Below are 20,201 nucleotides of genomic sequence, written 5' to 3'. Positions count from 1 at the left end.
ATAATTTCACAATTTGTATGAAAATACAAAAAACCTCGAATAGCCAAAGCAATCTTGAGAAAGAAGAATGGAACTGGAGGAATCAACCTGCCTGACTTCAGGCTCTACTACAAAGCTACAGCCATCAAGACAGTAAGGTACTGGCACAAAGACAGAAGTATAGATCAATGGAACAAAATAGAAAGCCCAGAGATTAACCCATGCCCCATTGGACACCTTATCTTTGACAAAGGAGGCAAGAATATACAATGGAGAAAAGACAATCTCTTTAATGAGTGGTGCTGGGAAAACTGGTCAACCACTTGGAAAAGAATGAAACTATTTTTTGGGGCTCCAAAATCACTGCAGATGGTGATTGCAGCCATGAAATTAAAAGACGCTTACTCTTTGGAAGGAAAGTTATGACCAACCTAGATAGCATATTAAAAAGCAGAGATATTACTTTGCCAACAAAGGTCCATCTAGTCAAGGCTATGGTTTTTCCAGTGGTCATGTATGGATGTGAGAGTTGGACTGTGAAGAAAGCTGAGTGCCAAAGAATTGATGCTTTTGAACTGTGGTGCTGGAGAAGACTCTTGAGAGTCCCTTGGACTGCAAGGAGATCCAACAACTCCATCCTAAAGGAGATCAGTCCTGGGTGTTCTTTGGAAGGACTGATGCTGAAGCTGAAATTCCAATACTTTGGCCACCTCATGCAAAGAGTTGACTCATTGGAAAAGACTCTGATGCTGGGAGGGATTGGGGGCAGGAGAAGAAGGGGACGACAGAGGATGAGATGGCTGGATGGCATCACTGACTCGATGGACATGAGTTTGAGTGAACTCCAGGAGTTGATGATGGACAGGGAGGCCTGGCGTGCTGTGGTTCATGGGGTCGCAAAGAGTCAGACACGACTGAGCGACTGAACTGTACTGAGAACACTTTCTAACACCATACACAAAAATAAACTCAAAATGGATTAAAGATCTAAATGTAAGACCAGAAACTATAAAACTCCTAGAGGAAAACATAGGCAAAACACTCTCCGACATAAATCACAGCAGGATCCTCTATGACCCACCTTCCAGAGTAATGGAAATAAAAGCAAAAAGCAACAAATGGGACCTAATTAAACTCAAAAGCTTTTGCACAACAAAGGAAACTATAAGCAAGGTGAAAAGACAGCCTTCAGAATGGGAGAAAATAATAGCAAACGAAGCAACTGACAAAGAATTAATCTCAAAAATATACAAGCAGCTCCTGCAGCTCAATTCCAGAAAAATAAATGACCCAATCAAAAAATGGGCCAAAGAACTAAACAGACATTTCTCCAAAGAAGACATACAGTTGGCTTTCAAACACATGAAAAGATGCTCAACATCACTCATTATCAGAGAAATGCAAATCAAAACCACAATGAGGTACCATCTCATGCCACTCAGAATGGCTGCTATCCAAAAGTCTACAAACAATAAATGCTGGAGAGGGTGTGGAGAAAAGGAAACCCTCTTACACTGTTGGTGGGAATGCAAATTAGTTATAGACATTATGGAGAACAGTGTGGAGATTCCTTAAAAAACTGGAAATAGAACTGCCAGTAAGCACACTGCTGGGCATACACACTGAGGAAACAAGAATTAAAAGAGACACGTGTACCCCAATGATCAATGCAGCACTATTTATAATAGCCAGGACATGGAAGCAACCTAGATGTCCATCAGCAGGTGAATGGATAAGAAAGCTGTGGTACATATACACAATGGAGTATTACTCAGCCATTAAAAAGAATACATTTGAATCCGTTCTAATGAGGTGGATGAAACTGGAGCCTATTATACAGAGTGAAGTAAGTCAGAAAGAAAAACAGCAATACAGTATACTAATGCATATATATGGAATTTAGAAGGTAACGATAACCCTATATATGAGACAGCAAAAGACACACAGATGTGTAGAAAATCTTTTGGACTCTGTGGGAGAAGGTGAGGGTGGGATGACTTGAGAGAATAGCATTGAAACATGTATATTATCATGTGAAACAGATCACCAATCTGGGTTTGATGCATGAGACAGGGTGATCAGGGCTGGTGCACTGGGAGGACATAGAGGGATGGGATGGTGAGGGAGGTGGGAGGGGGATTCAGGATGAGGGACACATGTACATCCATGGCTGATTCATGTCAATGTATGGCAAAAACCACTACAATATTGTAAAGTAATTAGCCTCCAATTTAAAAGAAATAAATTTTAAAAAAACATGGAGTAAGTCTTTGTGATCTCATATTTGGAAATAGAACATTAAATTTGACACCAAAATATCAGCAGCAAAAGAAATAGATAAACTGGATGTCTTCAAAATTAACATCTTTCATGTATCAAAGGATACTATCTATGATGTGAAAGGACAATCCATAGAATGCAAAAAATAATTGCAAATTACATTTGCAAAAAAGAGCTTGTATTCAAAATATATAAGAATCCTTACTACTCAATAATAAGGCAAATAACTCATTAAAGTGGACAAAGAATTAGTATAGATATTTCTCCAAAGGAGGTATATAAAGAGACAATAAGCACATAAGAAAATGTTCAACATCTTGCAAGCCAAAGCCACAATGAGACCACTTCATACCCAGTCAGATGGGTATGATTTTAAAAAGTCAGATGGTAACAAGTGTTAGGATGAGGGGAAATCGAATCCTCACAGATTGCTAGTGGGAATGTAAAATGGTGCAACCACTTTTGAAAGAAGTCTGGCAGTTTCTCAAGTGGTTAAACCTAATGTTGTCATGTGATTCTGCTCCTCAATACACACTTAAATGACAATGTAATGTCCATATAAAATCTTATACAGAAATGTTTATAGTAGCATTATTCATAATAGCAAAAAATGGAAACTGCCCAATGTCCATTAACTGATGAATGGATAAATAAAGTCCAGTATGTCCACAAAATTGGATATAATTTGGCCATAAAAGGGAATGAAATATTGATTCATGGTACAACATGGAAGAGCTTTAAAACAGTATGTTAAATAAAGAAGCCAGACACAAATGATCACACATGTGATTCCATTTATATGAAATATCCAGAATAGGCAAATCTACAGAGACAGAGTAAACATTAATTATTGCCTGAGGTGGGAAGGGTGAGAGTGCTGGAACATATGGGGTATCTTTTTAAGTTGATAAGAAAATTCTAAAATTGACTATGGTGATGGTTGCATATATCTGTGAATATACCAAAAACCATTGAATTATATACCCTAAATGGGTAGATTGTATGATATATGAATTACATCTTAATAAAAGTGTATATGGGACTTCCCTGGTAGTTCAGCTGGTAAAGAATCTGCCTGCAATGCAGGAGACCTGGGTTTGAGTCCTAGGTTGAGAAGATGCCCTGGAGGAGGGTATGGCAACCCGCTGTAGTATTCTTGCCTGGAGAATCCCCATGGACAGAGGAGCCTGGGGGGCTACAGTCCATGAGGTCACCAAGAGTCAAACCCAAATGAGCAACTAAGCACAGTGCAGCAAAAGTATATATACCATATATATATTCTTATATATAGTTACATAATATAAAATATGTTTATAAGCAGTTATATCTAATATATGTCATATATGTTTTATATATGTAAATATAGTCAAAGTTATGATTTTCCCAGTAGTCATGTACAGATCTGAGCGTTGGACCATAAAGAAGGCTGAGTGTCAAAGAATTGATGCTTTCAAACTGTGGTGCTGGAGAAAACTCTTGAGAGTCCTTTGGATAGTCAATCCTAAAGGAAATCAACCCTGAATATTCACTGGAAGGACTGATGCTGAAGCTGAAGCTCCAATACTTTGGCCACCTGATGCAGAGTTGACTCATTGGTAAAGACCCTGATGCTTCAGCAAGAGGAAAAGGGAGTGACAGAGGATGAGATGGTGGGATGCCATCACTGATTCAATGGACGTGAATTTGAGCAAACTCCAGAAGATAGTGAAGGACAGGGAAGCCTGGTGTGCTGCAGTCCATTGGGTTTCAAAGAGGTGGACACAACTTAGCAACAGAACAGCAACAATATATATATATATATATTATATTTTTTTATGTATAATTTTATATTCTTTTATGTATAAAAGAAATTTTGATACATGCAGAAATGTCCCCTTGCCTAAATAAATTGCCTTTGAACTTCAAAAAAAAAGAATTTTATATTCTTTTATATATAAAAGAATATAAAATAATGCATTCAGTTTGGCTTCCATATTAGATGGAGTTGAACACCTCATCCTTCCAAGGGCAGACTCTTCCATAATGTGAAGGGCCCCCAGGGAAAGGCCGTCTACCACCTCCTGCAACTCCTAACTTCAAACAACTCTCAAGGGCAGAACACTGTCACCATCTAGTCCATAGAGCTTTACTGAGAAATTTTGATATTCTATATCTTAGTGTCAAATTTAGATAATTTAGATACTTGTAGGGAGCAGTCCATGGGGTCGCTAAGAGTCGGGCACGACTGAGTGACTTCACTTTCACTTTTCACTTTCATGCATTGGAGAAGGAAATGGCAACCCACTCCAGTGTTCTTGCCTGGAGAATCCCAGGGACAGAGGGGCCTAGTGGGCTGCTGTCTCTGGGGTCGCACAGAGTCGGACATGACTGAAGTGACTTAGCAGCAGCAGCAGCAGCAGTAGGGACAAGCCAGGTAGTAGAAATGTGGCTGAGGGCAAGGGAGCCCTGGGACATTTGGTGTACAGGGGAGCAGCTGGGAACTGTCACACTGTGATGTGCACAGACCTACAGCCCAGAATTCACTGAAGACTTTTGAAATTAAAATAGAACAAAACAGAACACAAAGCCAGTACTAGGTCAAGCAACGAAAGCACGGCACTGGGCAAAATTTCTCCTGTGGATCATGGGTTCTTGATCTTTGGTCTACAAGAGATGAGCAGTAGCTGTAAGGAATGCCACTTTTTCCTTTTCCTGGCTGAGTTTTTCAACATTCTAAAGGTCCTGCAGTCTTAAAAGATCATCTTTCTTTCCCTTATTTGCCATCTCTGGTGCTGGTTGTGCCCTGGGCTGATGAATTAGTTAAGACCTCCATTTCAACCAGGAAAGCATCCTGTGTCTGAGCCTCTGCCTTTGGCCTTCACTACTGGCTCACATTACCCATCTCAGAGTTTGCAGTGTGCAAAGGTGAAGTGGACAGACACACTGGTCGCCATTTCTTGTGTTTCTGTTGTGTCTGCAGAGAGCCTTGCTACCTGAAAACTCCCACTGGCTCCTCTCTGTTCCCAGCTGCAGCCCTCATTAGTGGTGAATTGATTGCTGGGGCTGTAGCACCCGGTCAATGGCAGACACCCCCCTCCCTCTCTCCCCCTGGTGAGAGGTAAAAGACTGCAGTCCCAGTGGGGCACTTGCGCTTACTGTAAACCCATCCAGATGCCCCACCGTGTGTTTGCACACAGCCCAGACATGTTCAGCACCCCCGCCCCCCCGCCCCCCGCATGCCCACTATAGAACCCCACTCCACAGTAACCATTTCAGCAAAAGTGCATTTTATGCAAGGGTGTGAAATGTGGGCTGTAAAGAGACATTTTGTAGTTAAGGGAGAAGAGGACACCCCAAGTCTCATACATACAACACTTATTAATGGTCAAGGGTGAATGCTTGGATTTTATCTGAGTATGGAATTCTGTTTCTAAATTCCCCTATTATCTAGAGATCAGCAGGATTAGTTTCACTGGCAAATAATGAGACAGAAAAGGCCCAATTAGAGTATTTAGTCCTTATATGGTACATTTCATCCAAGTGTTTCAAAGCCCTTTTTGTTAGTCATAAAATATACCCCTCTGTCCCCCTCCCCCAATCATCTTGGAACCTAAGACAGACCTGCAGTTGAGCCCAGAAACTTGTCCTTTCAGACTATTCTTGACACCTGTCCTCGTCTCATTGCTTCTTTTCTGATTTCTGCAATCAGTTTCAGTGCAAATTTTCATTTGCTGCATGTCTAAGACCTATGAAGGAGTCATTGTGTTATGCGATCATTTGATTTTTAAAGAAAGGTTACTAGTCTCAGGCATAAAATTCTTGAATTATAAAGATGGAAAGGACCTTAGAAACCACTTGGTCCTATCTCCTTCAATGTAGATACTATTCAGAAGACACAGAGAGGGGTCACACAGCAAGGTAGTGGCTGAGATAGGACTAGAACTCTAGATCTGGAAATTGGGAGGTTTTTGCAGGGGTTGTTTTTGACAACCAGATAGCATATTAAAAAGCAGAGACATTACTTTGCCAACAAAGGTTCGTCTCGTCAAGGCTATGGTTTTTCCAGTAGTCATGTATGGATGTGAGAGTTGGACTGTGAAGAAAGCTGAGTGCTGAAGAATTGATGCCTTTGAACTGTGGTGTTGGAGAAGACTCTTGAGAGTCCCTTGGACTGCAAGGAGATCCAACCAGTCCATTCTAAAGGAGATCAGTCCTGGGTGTTCACTGGAAGGACTGGTGCTGAAGCTGAAACTCCAATACTTTGGCCACCTCGTGCAAAGAGTTGACTCATTGGAAAAGACTCTGATGCTGGGAGGGACTGGGGGCAGGAGGAGAAGGGGATGACAGAGGATGAGATGGCTGGATGGCATCACCAACTTGATGGACATGGGTTTGGTTAAACTCCGGGAGTTGGTGATGGACAGGGAGGCCTGGCGTGCTGGGATTCATGGGGTCGCAAAGAGTCAGACACGACTGAGTGACTGAACTGAATTGAACAGAAATCCAGAGATTATATCAGTAGATTCTAAACATGATGAAAATGCAGTTTGAACATTATAATGGTGAAATACAAAGATACTAGCCAACCTCTGAATTTAGGGGATTGAATGGAAGACCACCCTCAATCTCCCTGCACCCTTCCAGCACACACATATAAAAGATAAAAACAGCCCTCTAAGAATTCATTTCCTAAGTTAATCACAATGGTGGTGATATCAGTAGACTGTGGGGAAAATTGAGCCAGGCAGCCTGAGTTGAGGGTGCTGTCTAGTTTTCTTCAAGGGAGAAGGGCTCTGTGTTTAGTGAACGCACATCGTCTAGCCATTAATTAGATAAACTTTGTCAGAAGGGCAGGGATAATTCACCAGGCCTTTCAGAAACTGGACAGAAATGTTGCACGAGATTGTTCAGCTCCTTTCATTCTGATTACATACTCTTCTATCAAGTGTCTGATTCCTACCTTGGTATTTTAGGCAACTGGGTCCTGGAAAGGTGGATCCCTCAAAAGTAGATATGAACTTTGTTAAAAAGAAAGCAAGAGCATTCTATCTGCCATTATAAACTAATGCACTGGCTTTCTGATTTATACATTAATTTCTTATAAGTTTGGTTACTGTGAGCCATCCAGTTATTTCTGGATGAGCCATTCATCTTCAGACTGTGCAAACGTCCAGAGATAGCACCGTGATGATCCTCCCTCTCCCTTCCCTCCACACCTCCCTCCCTAAGAGCGGGAACTCAGGCCCAGCTGGAGACAGCATCCTTGTGCCATTGCTGCTGCTGCTGCTAAGTCGCTTTAGTCATGTCCGACTCTGTGTGACCCCATAGATGGCAGCCTACCAGGCTCCCCCATCCCTGGGATTCTCCAGGCAAGAACACTAGAATGGGTTGCCATTTCCTTCTCCAATGCATGAAAGTGAAAAGTGAAAGGGAAGTAGCTCAGTTGTGTGCAACTCTTAGCGACCCCATGGACTGCAGCCCACCAGGCTCCTCCATCCTTGTGCCATTAGATATTGCTAAATCATAACATAAGAATATGTGGATTTCAGCAGGGAAAAAGAAACATAGGAATATACCATTTAATATAATATGGAGACAGTGGTTGTGGCAGGTTCATGCACATTGTGGGTGAAACAAGGGAGAGTCCTTTCTTACTACAGAGGAAGTGACCTTGAGCAGCACTCCAGGGAGCGTGGGTGTTGCAGGGGTACAAATAAGGACCTGTGGTCTGGATCATGTGGAGGGAAAAAGGAGGTGAGAAAAGTAGACTTAAGTTCCTGCCAGAGGCCAGTAACATGCATGAATTATACAAGGTGAATGTTTCTCTGTGAGTTGAAGGACACTGGACTTGTATGTATAGGATGCCCTTTAGGACATGGTTCAGAGGCAGCATTTAGGCTTTAAATGAAGATGATGAGTGGGTTGTAGGATCCAGGGAACACAGTGGTGGAAATCAAGTATCCGAGGAGTCTCCACATGGAGCTTCAAAGCTGGCATATAGATCGTGCACCGGAGCAGAAACCCTTCTAGTGAGTGTCAGTGCATGTTAAAGCCACAGGCAAAGAAGACAGTGTCAGCAAAGACACTGAGGAACAGCCACAGAAAGACCGTCCTGGAAGCAGGAATGAAAGACGGCATCTGAGGAAGAGTAGCGATGAGGGAAAATGCTGTGTTTTAAATATTTTGCAGTGTAATTCTCTTAGAGGTGAAGTTTTAATAATCCATATGAACTTATTATTCACAATTTTTCTGAAGGATGACAGGCAAAATGGTCTTCTCTGTTGTTAGGAGTGACAACAAGCCCAATTACGCAGAGCTTCTGTTAATAATGGAGCAGAATGTGCCTACTTTTCTGAGGCACGGCCAGCCAGCAGCCACTGTCACCTTTTCTGCCAAACAAAAGGAGAAATTCATCCATTCCTGCATCTGGTCCAGACAGCCGCTCGACATCTACTGGACTGTGTACCAGGACTGGGTGCACAGTGCGTATGTGCGGGGTGAAAAGAGAAGCTTGATAAGATCCAGGCCTCGCTCTCCCAAAGCTAATAGTGAATGGAGGAGGCAGAACAGGGATTGACAGCTGTGTGAGAAGCTCAGCTGAAATGCAAGTGCCTCTCTTCTCAGAAGGGACTCTCACCTCCCCACCCTTCGGTTGGAAGGGTGTCTCAGCTCCTTACTCTTTCCTTACCCTAGTCATAGACACTGAGTGACTCCATGTCTCATTTCCACTCATCCAGTGTCCTTTCCTTCTCTGCAGAGCTGGGGGAGATGATGAGAGGGAGAGGCTCTTCTTTCATTCCCTGATCACTCTGTCCTGGTGATAGCATCAGACCCACGTGGACTGCTTTGCAAATAAGAAGTTCTCTCCTGAAAGTTAGGACAGCCATGGGAGGGAAGTAAATTCTGGCTCACTGGGACTGACTGTGCTGCCCAAGGCAGGCCTTCAAAAGGAAACTTTACAGGGAGAGTGTCTCACATGTGGCCTCCACTGTCTTCTGGGCTCCCATCCTCATGGCACCCATGAAGATGGTCTATCTTTTCAGCTCTGGAAGATTTCAGTATTTCTGTACTGTTGGTGTGGAGGTTTTACGAGGCTATATCTAGGTGTGGTTCTTTTATTTCTCATGCTGGAAACTAACTGGACTCCTTTGACATAACATACAGCTTTCACTTGTATGTCATGTCTTTGATTGCTCAGAGGTTCGTTCTCCTGGACTGGTAATCTGGGTTTCTCCTTCCTGTGTCTTAGGGCTTGTTAACTACTTGGTCAGCTTTCTGGACTACTTCCCTGACTCCAAATTTTCTATTGAAATGTTGTTACTATGACACTGATCATTTTATTTCAAAGAATTCTTTATGGATTGCTGGTAGTTCTTTTATCATGGAAACATGATCTTATTTTATGGATACAGTTTTCTCTCACATCTCACAGGATGCCAGAGAAAGAGAGTTTGGTTAACTGTATTATCTCCAGTTCCTCTGGGGTCATCATTTGTGTTTGTTCACCTGGTTCTTTCTTACTGATGTTTGTGATCTCCTCAAGTGTCTGATATTCCTTGGTTATCTGTTCATGGGCGATTGATAGGGTTGGTGTGCATGGGTAGAGAGTGTAGACTGGCAGGATTGAGCAGACAGGGAGCCAACCAGCATCTTGAGAACTCCTAAATGCTTGAATGTGGAAGTTTTGGCTGTATTATCCCTGTGCTCACATTAGCTGCCATAGTTTTCCTGCCTGAATGCTTGAGCTTCTGAAACTAACATCTGACACCTTCATTTTCCAGCACTCTGACATTTCCAGCCACCAGACCTGCTAGTGCTTTCAACTGTACATGTCCCCAGTAGCCTCTCTACCTTCCCAGCCCTGTTTCCTTCTCCGGCTTCCTGTTTCTGGTAGCTACACTGTCTTCCCAGTGTTAGAAGCTACAGAATAATATTGGAATGATCTTACCCTCCACACTTAGTCTGTTCCTGAGCCCTTGAAGATACTTCTGTCACTGTCCGTTCTCCTCCTCCCACGTCAGCCTCTCCAGTCAGGTTGTCATTATTAATACATAATGGAAAAAATTCCAAGTTTCCCTTTAGTCTCCAATCTCTCACTGTTGCATTGATATTCCCCAAATGTAGTTCTCTTTATATTATTTTGCTGCTCAAAATTCTTTCCTCTACCACTTCTTTTTACTCATTACTACCAAATTCTTTAATCTGGTATTCAAGAGTCCAACCCACTTCTCCCATATTGCCCACGGGAGGCAGAAACGTACTCTGGGAACAGAGGGACACAGTCAGGTCCTGCCTCTGATGCTTATGGGGCAAGTCATTTGCCCTCTCTCAGCCACTGGTTTCTCAGCCTTAACTTTGGAATAACGTAAGTACCTACTTTATCGATTATTGAGAAGACTTAATGAGATAATGCTAGCAAAAGAAGTAGTACATAGCCCCGTGCATAATAGTAAATGCTATTTAAAAGTTATACTGTGGTCACTACTCTTGTTATTATTATTATTGTTGAATCCAATATCTTTCAGCCAAATTGGTCTTCTCCCTGTTTCCTGAATGAAGCCCATCTCTCCCATTTCTGTGCTCTGGCTCAAGTGCCCTTCTTCTTCTCAACACTTTTAAACACTGTGGTAAAATAGATGTAACATTAAATCAACCATTTTAAGTGTAGCATTCAGTAACATGAAATGCATTCTCTTCATTGTGTAACCATCACCACCATCCATGCCCAGAACTCTTTCATCTCGCCTGACTAAACAAAAATTCACTTTCTCTACCCTCCAGCTCCTGCCAACCTCCACTCTACTTTCTGTCTCTATGAACTCTACTCTTCCAGGTACCTCAAATAAGTGGAACCATACGATAGTTGACAATATTTTATCCTTTTGTATCTGGCTCATTTCAGGTAATATGATGTCTTTAAGGTTCATCCATGTTGTAGCCTGTATCAGAATTTCATTTCTTTTCTAGCCTGAATAATATTCTGTCATACAGATCTATCAAAATCTCTATCCATTCATCTGTTATTGGACACTGGGCTGTTTCCACCTTTTAGTTGTGAATAATGCTGCTGTGAACATGGGAGTGCAGATACCTGTTTTTGCCTCCACTTTCCCTTCTTTTGGGTATTTGCCAGAAGTGGAATTCATAGATCATGTTGTAAGTCTCTGCTTAACTTTTTGATGAATGGCCATACTGTTTTCCATAGTGGCTACATACACTGTCAATTTTAATTATCCTTTAAAGTCCACTTCTATTGCTTCCTCCTTTCTGAAGCTCTTCAGCTCCCTTTTTAGGTAGAACTCAGGTAGCACTGGGGTTGGGTCACGACTGTGCCACTTGGGAGGCACAATCTACCACCTTGGGTTACTGTGAGTGCTTGTAGATCGCCTTCCCTCAGCCCCTTCAAAGGCAGCTTGTTTCCCATGCTGCCTCACTCAGAGCAGGTGCTTGATACAGATTTTGTGAATGAAAGAAAGCAGAGTGAATGAATGAATGAAGTCATCACCAGCCTTGCTCTGAGTTACCAGGGGATGACGAGACCCCTTGGGGGAGGGTGCAGGGGAAACTCCCCAACCCAGAAGAGGTCAGCCCCCCAGATACTTTCCTACCTGAGTGAAGGTGGTGAGCCGCTCCTGCAGCATCCCCGTAAAGCCAGCATCACATCTTCATGTTGCTTGCCTGGCTCGGTCTCCTCTGACACAGTAAGAACCAGCATGTGTTGCCAGCGTCTGTCGGATTTCCCTAATGAGGAAAATGGGTTGCCACCTGGGTCTGCAGAGACATTGCATTTTAGATGCATTATATTTAAATTTTGTTTTCATTGATAATTTATAGCCACCCCCTTCTACTGTAATGTAATGAATAATTAGAAGCAATTACAAGGAAATTTAGCAAATTACTAAACCATCTAGGAGTAAAAATGAGTGTTTATGGTATTTTTCCTTTGCCGCCTGGCAATCCAAAGTGATATATGATGTGCATGCAGACTCCATGCACAGATAGCTTTCTATGCACCTAGCAGTTTTCCAGTAAGATCATAAAAATCAATGCATGGCAGTAGAGTCTTGTGACATTAAAGGGCCTGCTTAATAAATATTGGATGATGGCGGAGGGGGGAATGATGAATTTGAGCAGTAGAAACTTAACCACAAAAGGTTTTATGCTGGTGCATTAGAAATAGCTTTTTTTAAAAAAGTTTATTTTTCTGTTTAAAAATGTACATTTTAATTAAAGAAGTTAAGGGTAAAAATACAGAAAATGGAATGAAATTTCAAAAAGGATGCCCAGACTCTGCACCCAAAGAAGATTATTCTTCCATTTTGGCATATTGACATTATACTTCTTATGCATGTTTGCATATTTTTTATTGTCATAGTTTTTATCATATTGCACAAATACTTTACTGTTTTAATTTTTAAATTTAATAGAGTCACTTAAACATACCCTCATGTTGCTTCTTCCTGGAGAAGGGAATGGCAATCCACTCCAGTATTCTTGCCTGGAGAATCCCACAGAGGACCCTGGCGGGCTACAGTCCATGGGGTTGCAAAGAGCTGGACATGACTGAGCAGCTAACACTACTACTACGTGTTGCTATGGGCAAGTCACGTAGATAATGCATGTTTATTTTATACTCCCTATGATCATAGTTTTAGCTTGTTTCCACTTTTAACGCACTGTAAATAGCATGCAGTGAACCTCATAGTACATATAGCTTTTATCTATATTTTAAAATTAGGATTCTAAGAAGAATGATTCCTGGGATATAGAGTTTCAGAAGTTCTCAGTTCTTCTTATCTGATTGCTTTCTTAAGGGCTTATACTTATTTGTTCCTGAACCTGCAATGTTGAGAATACCTGTTTTGTGGCACCAGCACAAGTATTAAGTAGCACTATTAAAGCATTTTGCTATTTTAAGAGGCAGTTTTTATTTCTTTGGTTGGAACTGAGGTTGGTTGAACTTGGAATCTGTTAAGTTCAGTAGCTGGGAAAAGAATTCATCTGATCTGGTTTATGGGGAAGATTTATTTCATTACATGCTGTGCAGAAGAAACAGGCCTGGGTCTGCCTTCCAATTTAAATCACATCTAGAACTCTAGTTGCAAGGGAGTCCTGTAAATGTGGTTTTGATATTTCCAATTTCTGTGGCACAGGGAGACCCATGGGGAGGAGGGCAGGACAGATGTTAGGTGCCAATCTCCCACCCCACCACGACACTGTTCAGTGTGTCTGGGATGTTTGTTAACCTATTGCATGATGTCTTAAATGAATGGTCATTTCCTAACCCTTTGTAGGCTATCTTGAAAAAGAAGCTACTAGCAACTAGAAAGACATGATGTCATTATTTCTAAGAAACTTATAACCTTTCTCCTGAAGGCCAGGAGAAAGTGAGAAAGGGCAAGAGATGACCCCATTGGCTCCCAAACTGCAGAGGTGTCCAAAGGTTGAAAATGGGCTTCTTTGCACATATATCAGTATTGAGCAAGTTAAGAAACTTTTATCCAAAGAGATAAAATTTTTATCTGTATTAATGACAGCCTGGTCATTCAAATATTATGTTCTTTTCCTAATAATACTTGAACTTTATGCATTCATTAACTTCTAAAGCAACTCATTTCCTCATTAAATAGCCTATGACCATTTAAACTTAAATCAGTAATAATCTGACTCCATCATATCCTCAGCTTACCTCCTGGGGCTGCATGGCTCCAGAGATGAATGTTCACGCAGAAAGTAATCTAAATGGCAGCCTATGGAGTTGTGCTCTAATGCTGAGACCCTGTCAACTCCCCAGTTCACTAGAGGGTTGGTTCTACTTTTACTCCTTACTATGCTTTTCAGAAAGGTGCTAATACCTAGGGCAGTTACAGGATTTTATGGGCAACTGGACCCTTAGAAAGCCTAGAATAGACTTTTTAAGAGATAGTGTGAACTCAGAAGACATCACCCAAGGCCACTAGTATTCTGCAGAGAAATCCCTTTCTAGTTAGGCATTTTTGTCCTTTGAATTAGCAGCCAAGATTGAACAATTGTGTCCATGGATAATAGGGCTGTATTTTTAGGTAGGGCTGTTTGAAAGACTGACTAAATCTAAAGTAGTGAGTTAATTTAAGAAAGTGGGAGCAAATCAATTGCAAAGGCAAAACTTTAGCAGTTTCCTTTCAAAAATCCCTCTCCAAAGTCTTTGATTTGGGAATTAGCTCCAAACCCATGACTTTTTAGGAACTGCTCCATATTGCCCTGCATACCCAAAAGGAGAATTCTGAGCTCTGACCTCTTCTCTCCATTGGTTCTGGTCTAATATCATTCAGATGTTGGTGAGTTGACAATTCCCATCCAATGCCTGCTAAAAAGAAATTGTGTGACCTCTATGGGGGGATGGATGAAGAGCCATCCTAATTCCTTATGGAAGGGACTTCAAATTCTGTTGTAAGAAGACAGAAGGTGATCAGATTTTTGATCGTCATTTCTAGTTTTCCCATAGACAAGAGTTGAGCTGTAAGGACAATTTGGATTTAGGTAAGGGATGATAGGAGAGAGAGAGAGAAGAAGAGAAAGAGTGGGGGAGGGAGGAAAAGACAAGATATGAAATTTAAAGAAATTTCACTTGTGAGAAGAGAAATAACCTTCTACCCAGGCAACGCTATGTCAGCTGATTAGTTGACTTATACCAAGAAGATATAAATACAAGTAAGAGGAAATTCCTTTTTTTTTTAAGTACTGTTGGTAGTTAGGAACAGCTACAATCTATAATTACCGTATATTCTGTGTTTTCCAGAACAGTCTGGATTTTAAATAATTGCTTTCATTATCCCCATAAAACATCAAAAATATTTTGGAAATGCAAATATTTTGACAAATGGTTAACTGAATGAATTACGTCATTGAGCATTACAAATGTGTGAATTCATTCTGTTGGTTCTGAGCATGAATTCGAAGGCCTCCAACAGAAAGCCTAGGGTCACTGATTAGCAGCTTCTGGGCTGGAAAGAAGTCATCTGCAATGGACTCTAACACTGAAGAAGAGTCTCTTAAAATGTAAATTAATTATTCAGAGACTTGTCAAGAGATGTTTTGGGGGGAAAAAGGAAAATGGTTGCTGAATGAATAAGGTTCTTCTTATGAGTATGAAAATATGCTAGCAACTTCACCAGAAGATGAATAACAATGATGAAAGTAAATACTATACTAATTGTTATTTGCCTTTTGCTTATATATAATACATTTTCACTTCAATTTTCCACTTTCAATAAGATAATTTCTTTAATATATAACTGATTGGTTACATTTTTATAAGTTTTTTCACATAAATAAGTAGTAAGGGATAAATGTAAGAAATAAGAAATACATATAAATAAATAAATAAGAAATCATAGAAACTTCTTTAGTGAGGAAGGCAAGTTAAAAGCAAGAATTTGGGAGCTAGCTGGATTAGGAATCAAAGCCAGTTTCTGCCACTTGCTAGAGGTATGGTAAGTTAATCTCTCTAAGACTTTGGTCCCTTATTTTAAAAATAGAGGAAATAAGTATGTCATAATTTTATTGTGCTTGGGATTAAATGGCTGTAGAGTGTTTTACCCAGAGTAAGCATTCAGTAAATTACAGCTACTCTGAGAAATACTAATATTGAAATGTGAATAAAAGTCTTTGAGAGTCAGTGTAAGGTTTCCCCTTTGCCTTTCTTTCTCCTATGTGGCTAGCTGTGCACTAATTGGTTCAGCATCTATTAGCCTGAGCCTCTGAGGCCAGGGTGGAGCAGAGCCCCCTGCTGTTGGGAGATGAACGTGTGGAATGAGTAAGAAATAACACTTTTGCTTGAAGCCACTGAAACGTGGGGGTGTTTGTTACTGCAGCCTAAGCAGCTTCTCCTGACTGATGCAAGATGGAACCCAGAGGCTTCCACTGCTAGCCTGTCTAGGACCCAGGGAGAGATAGGTGATGAGGACAACGCCCTGGACAAGGGGCATTAATGACTGTGACCAAAGGGAGAAAACAGCCACTCCAGCTGTGAGCATTAGACTATGTATGGAACCTCGTATGCTAAAGACATTGAAACAAGGAAAATACTACTAGCTGGAGACAGTATTTAATATACTGGCCCGGTTCCAGGAAAGTCTCAAGGGAGGTTAAAGTGGTCTGGAGACCTCCCGCATGTTTTAATAGCCACCTTCTCTTTTACCTGTCAAAACTGACAGGATGGAAATGTCATGTTAATGTCTGCAGAGGGAGGACCATAGGTTGGGTGACTGTGGCTTAAGACTCTCTGCCCAGCAGTGGGATGCACCACCCATGCCTACTAGAGGAACCTGCCTCTCCTCTTTACCATGTCTGTCTCTCAGATTCACCCAGGGGTCTTCCAAAGAGAGTCTGATGTCTGTGTCTGGATTCCTGGAAAAATAGGCTGTCTACCAGGATGTATTTTCAGACACAAAAAGTGATTACTTTGTGTTCCCACAAAGGTTCTTCAGGCCCTTTGCCTCTCTTTCTAGGTTCCTGTATCCTCTGTAAAGAAGAAAGATCCAGCACTCCAGGGTGTTCTGCTTCTGATAGAATATGGTGTCCTCGTCACTCCTGCCAGATGAGTCAGTTGCCTGCTCTTGCAGCACAGGCCTTTGTACATTGAAACCCTGGGGTGCCAGCATTTCACCACGTCCAAGAAGTGGGTGAGTAATAAACAACCTTCCATACACTGAATTACCAATCTCCTGATGAAACCCCGGACAGAACACTATCATCTAAATACTTAATGCTCTGATTCATTGTTTTCCCAGTTCTCTTCCATAGAACCCAAGTTCTAGAAGATGTACCTGGGTATCCTGCTGCAAAGAAATTCAAGATCAAAGCCTCTGGGGATATGTTATAGTCTATATTTCCCTTTAGTGGTTTCAACAGCTTGTTAGCATATTAAAGGCTCTGACAGGTCCTCAAATGAAAAATCTCTTTGACTCAAATAGGTGTAATTATGTTGGAACTTAACTATGTTTTTCTCAAATTTGTTTGAATATGACCATAAGCCATTTTTAGTACAGCAAAGTGATTAACATCCTGAGAAACAAAGACTCTTGACACTGACTTAAGAGTTACTGCCCTAATTTATTCCTCATGACTTGGGGCAACACAACCTCTGGTCTTGTCCAAAGATATAAATTTGTGAGGCTAGAGATGAAATTCATGGGCCATGTTAAATCCAGGTTGTTTGTATGAAGTCCCCCAGGGAGACAGCCCTTTCCAGCTGGGAAACCTCCAAGACAGGCAAAGGTGATTGTGAATTTCCAGGGTTTATTGGGCATTACCAACTGCTTCTTCAACATCTAGAAAAAAAAATTTTACTCTGTATGTTCCAGTAACTGATCATCTCAAACTCAGTAAGGATTTTACTCAATCAGTCCCAACCAAGGCCTTCTGGTGTTAAATACGCTGTGGTAGATAGAATAATGCTTTCCCTTCCCCACCACCGCCAAGATGGCCACATTCTATTCCCTGGAATCTGTGAATATGTTACCTTGCATGGCAAAAGGGACTTTGCTGATGTGGTTAAATTAAGAATCTTGAGATGGGGAGATGTCCTGGGTGTGCCCATTGTAATCACATGGGTCCTTCCAAGAGGGAGACAGAGGGTCAAAGATAGAAAAAGGAGTTGTAACAAGGGGAACAGAGGTTGAGGTAATACAGAGGAAGGGGCCATTAGCCAAGAGCGATAAATTTTTTTTTTATTGGAGGATAATTGCTTTGCAGTGTTGTGTTGGTTTTGCCTTACAACATCACAAATCAGCCATAACTATATAACTATGTAACACTATATATATATATATATATAGTGTTTTTTATATATATATATATCCCCCTCCTCTTGTACCTCCCTCCTGCCTCCCAAGGGCAATATATTTTGAAGAAAGTAGAAGGGGCTATTAGCCAAGAGATGCAGGCAGCCTCTAGCAATTTGAAAAGACAAGAATAAACCTTCTTCCCTAGAGCTTCCAGGAGGAATGCAATGCTGTCTGTGCCTTGATTTTAGCTTGATGAGACTTATTTTGGACTTCTGACCTCCAGAGCTATACATTTATATTGTTTCGAGCTACTAAGTTTGTGGTGATTTGTTATCGCAATAGTAGGAAACTGCTATGATACCTTGATTCTGTCCTATCTCTAACTGGCCCAGAACCACAGAATCCAGCCTAGAGCACTCCACTCTAAAAGGAAATTATTCTGAGTTAAGAGGAGCCATCCCCTTACATTGTATCCTTTCTGCCTACTTTCTGGGAGCCAGAGGCCCTATGGGAGGCATCACCCAATAAGAGAGTAAGAGCTATCAGTTGTCGTATGGCTGCTTCCAGGCGTAGAGGGACTGCCTCAAAGGGAGTGCTCAGACCCCCAGAGGCAAGCGCAGTTGAGACAGACTAAGGAGCACAGGTCTAAGACTAAGGTCACAGACTAAGGAGACCAGGAACTGTGCACAGAACAGAGATTGCTGGACACTGTCTTTTCACAAGTTTGGTATTGTCTTCTGCTGTACACCACACAGCCGGTATCCTGAACAAGTCCCCCATCCTGGAAACTAGAGCCCATGTCAAGAAGCCATCCCATTCTAGGAATCCACATGACCATGGAAGGAAGTTCTGACCATGCATCTTGGACACAGCAAACAGAAGCACTAGGCAAGAGCAAATTAGAGAAGCAGTATCCACCCATATGGCGCCTAAGATTTAGGATCATTCAGAGGCAGCCCTAGGAGGCCTGGCATGCTGGGATGGCTTGTCCTTTAAAATCTCTCTCTCTGTAGGTAACTTCATGAAAATGATCATTTCCATGCCCCGCACAGGATCTCCATCTCCATCAGCTCTGCTCCTTTTAAGAAAACACCTTCTACCTTCCTGGTTTTCCAAGTCACTTCTTGTATCCTTAATGTCTGTTTGGGGTAGGAGGAGTAGAGAGCATTGTTTGCTTTTCATTTCATCTCTTGGTGGGCATCCTGGTTTTAAAAGATGCTTCCAAAGACTTACCTCATGAGGCTTGCCTAGCCACCTGCTTTTCCCCATAGATTATGGCCCTATGGAGTTTACCAACCAGGTCCCAGGGTCACAGCTTTCCTGCAGTGACTCCTAAGCCAGTGTGGTTAATTCACGCAGAAGGACAGGTGTGGTAACCCATCTCTCCCTTCATAGGGGAACCTAGTGGTTTTAGAGTCCTCTTCTGGGTACACCTGAGGACACCCAAAACCTGGTCCACCAGAACCAGGATCTCAGAAGATGCACATGGTATTGGATAGAAGGAATCAACCAGTTATTAGCAATTCCTCAAACATTTGTGCTCATTTGATTACATCTAACACAGGTTCTCTAGCTAACAGTACAGACCCTCCCTCCCTGAGGCCTCTGGGATTGCAATGGGAGATTCCTAGGCAACTGCTCCAGGTACCTGGATTCCAGCCCAGGGTTCTCCAGCCCTTGCTCCTTCCCTGCCCTGGGTCTTCTCTCATTTGACCTCTTGGGCCCCAGTTTCACTTTCTGTTTGAATATGCAACTTTTGGTTTTTTGCTCATCAACTGACAAGGCAAAAAGCATTTACTTCTTCCCATTCATGGGCTCCACTGAAACTGGGCAGGGACATTCCCTGCCCCACCTGCCAGGGGAGGGAGCTAAGACAGGGATGGCAATGAAGTGTTTAGTAGTATTAGGAAAACCATTGAAACTGGAAAGCTAATGGGGTTCCATGGTCTGAATGTATGTTCTCCCTGCCACCCTCCACCAATGTGTATGTTTAAATCCTAACCTCCAAGGTGGTGGGATTAGGAAGTGAGGCCTTCGGGAGGTGATTAGTTAATGAGGGCAGAACCTTCATGAGTGGGATTAGTGCTCTCATAAGAGAGGCTCCAGAGACATCTTTTGCCCCCCTCCACCGTGTGAGGACACAGCAAGAAGTTGCCAGTCTGCAGCCCAGAGGAGGGACCCTCACCTGACCCATGC

The 20,201-nt window shown here is 42.0% G+C and overlaps 1 long non-coding RNA gene across 1 annotated transcript in view; it reads left to right on the top strand.

Moving 5' to 3' along the window:
- LOC129651552 (uncharacterized) overlaps positions 1-17,292 on the top strand; it is a 44,163-nt gene extending 26,871 nt beyond the window's left edge. The window contains exons 3-4 of the long non-coding RNA XR_008714195.1: positions 16,728-16,901; positions 17,010-17,292. This is a non-coding gene — a long non-coding RNA (uncharacterized LOC129651552). The remainder of the gene's footprint in view (positions 1-16,727; positions 16,902-17,009) is intronic.
- Positions 17,293-20,201: the final 2,909 nt, after the last annotated feature.

The sequence above is a fragment of the Bubalus kerabau genome, chromosome 4 (assembly GCF_029407905.1).
Source record: "Bubalus kerabau isolate K-KA32 ecotype Philippines breed swamp buffalo chromosome 4, PCC_UOA_SB_1v2, whole genome shotgun sequence".
NCBI lineage: Eukaryota > Metazoa > Chordata > Mammalia > Artiodactyla > Bovidae > Bubalus > Bubalus kerabau.
This window is presented reverse-complemented; position numbering and strand designations above follow the sequence as displayed.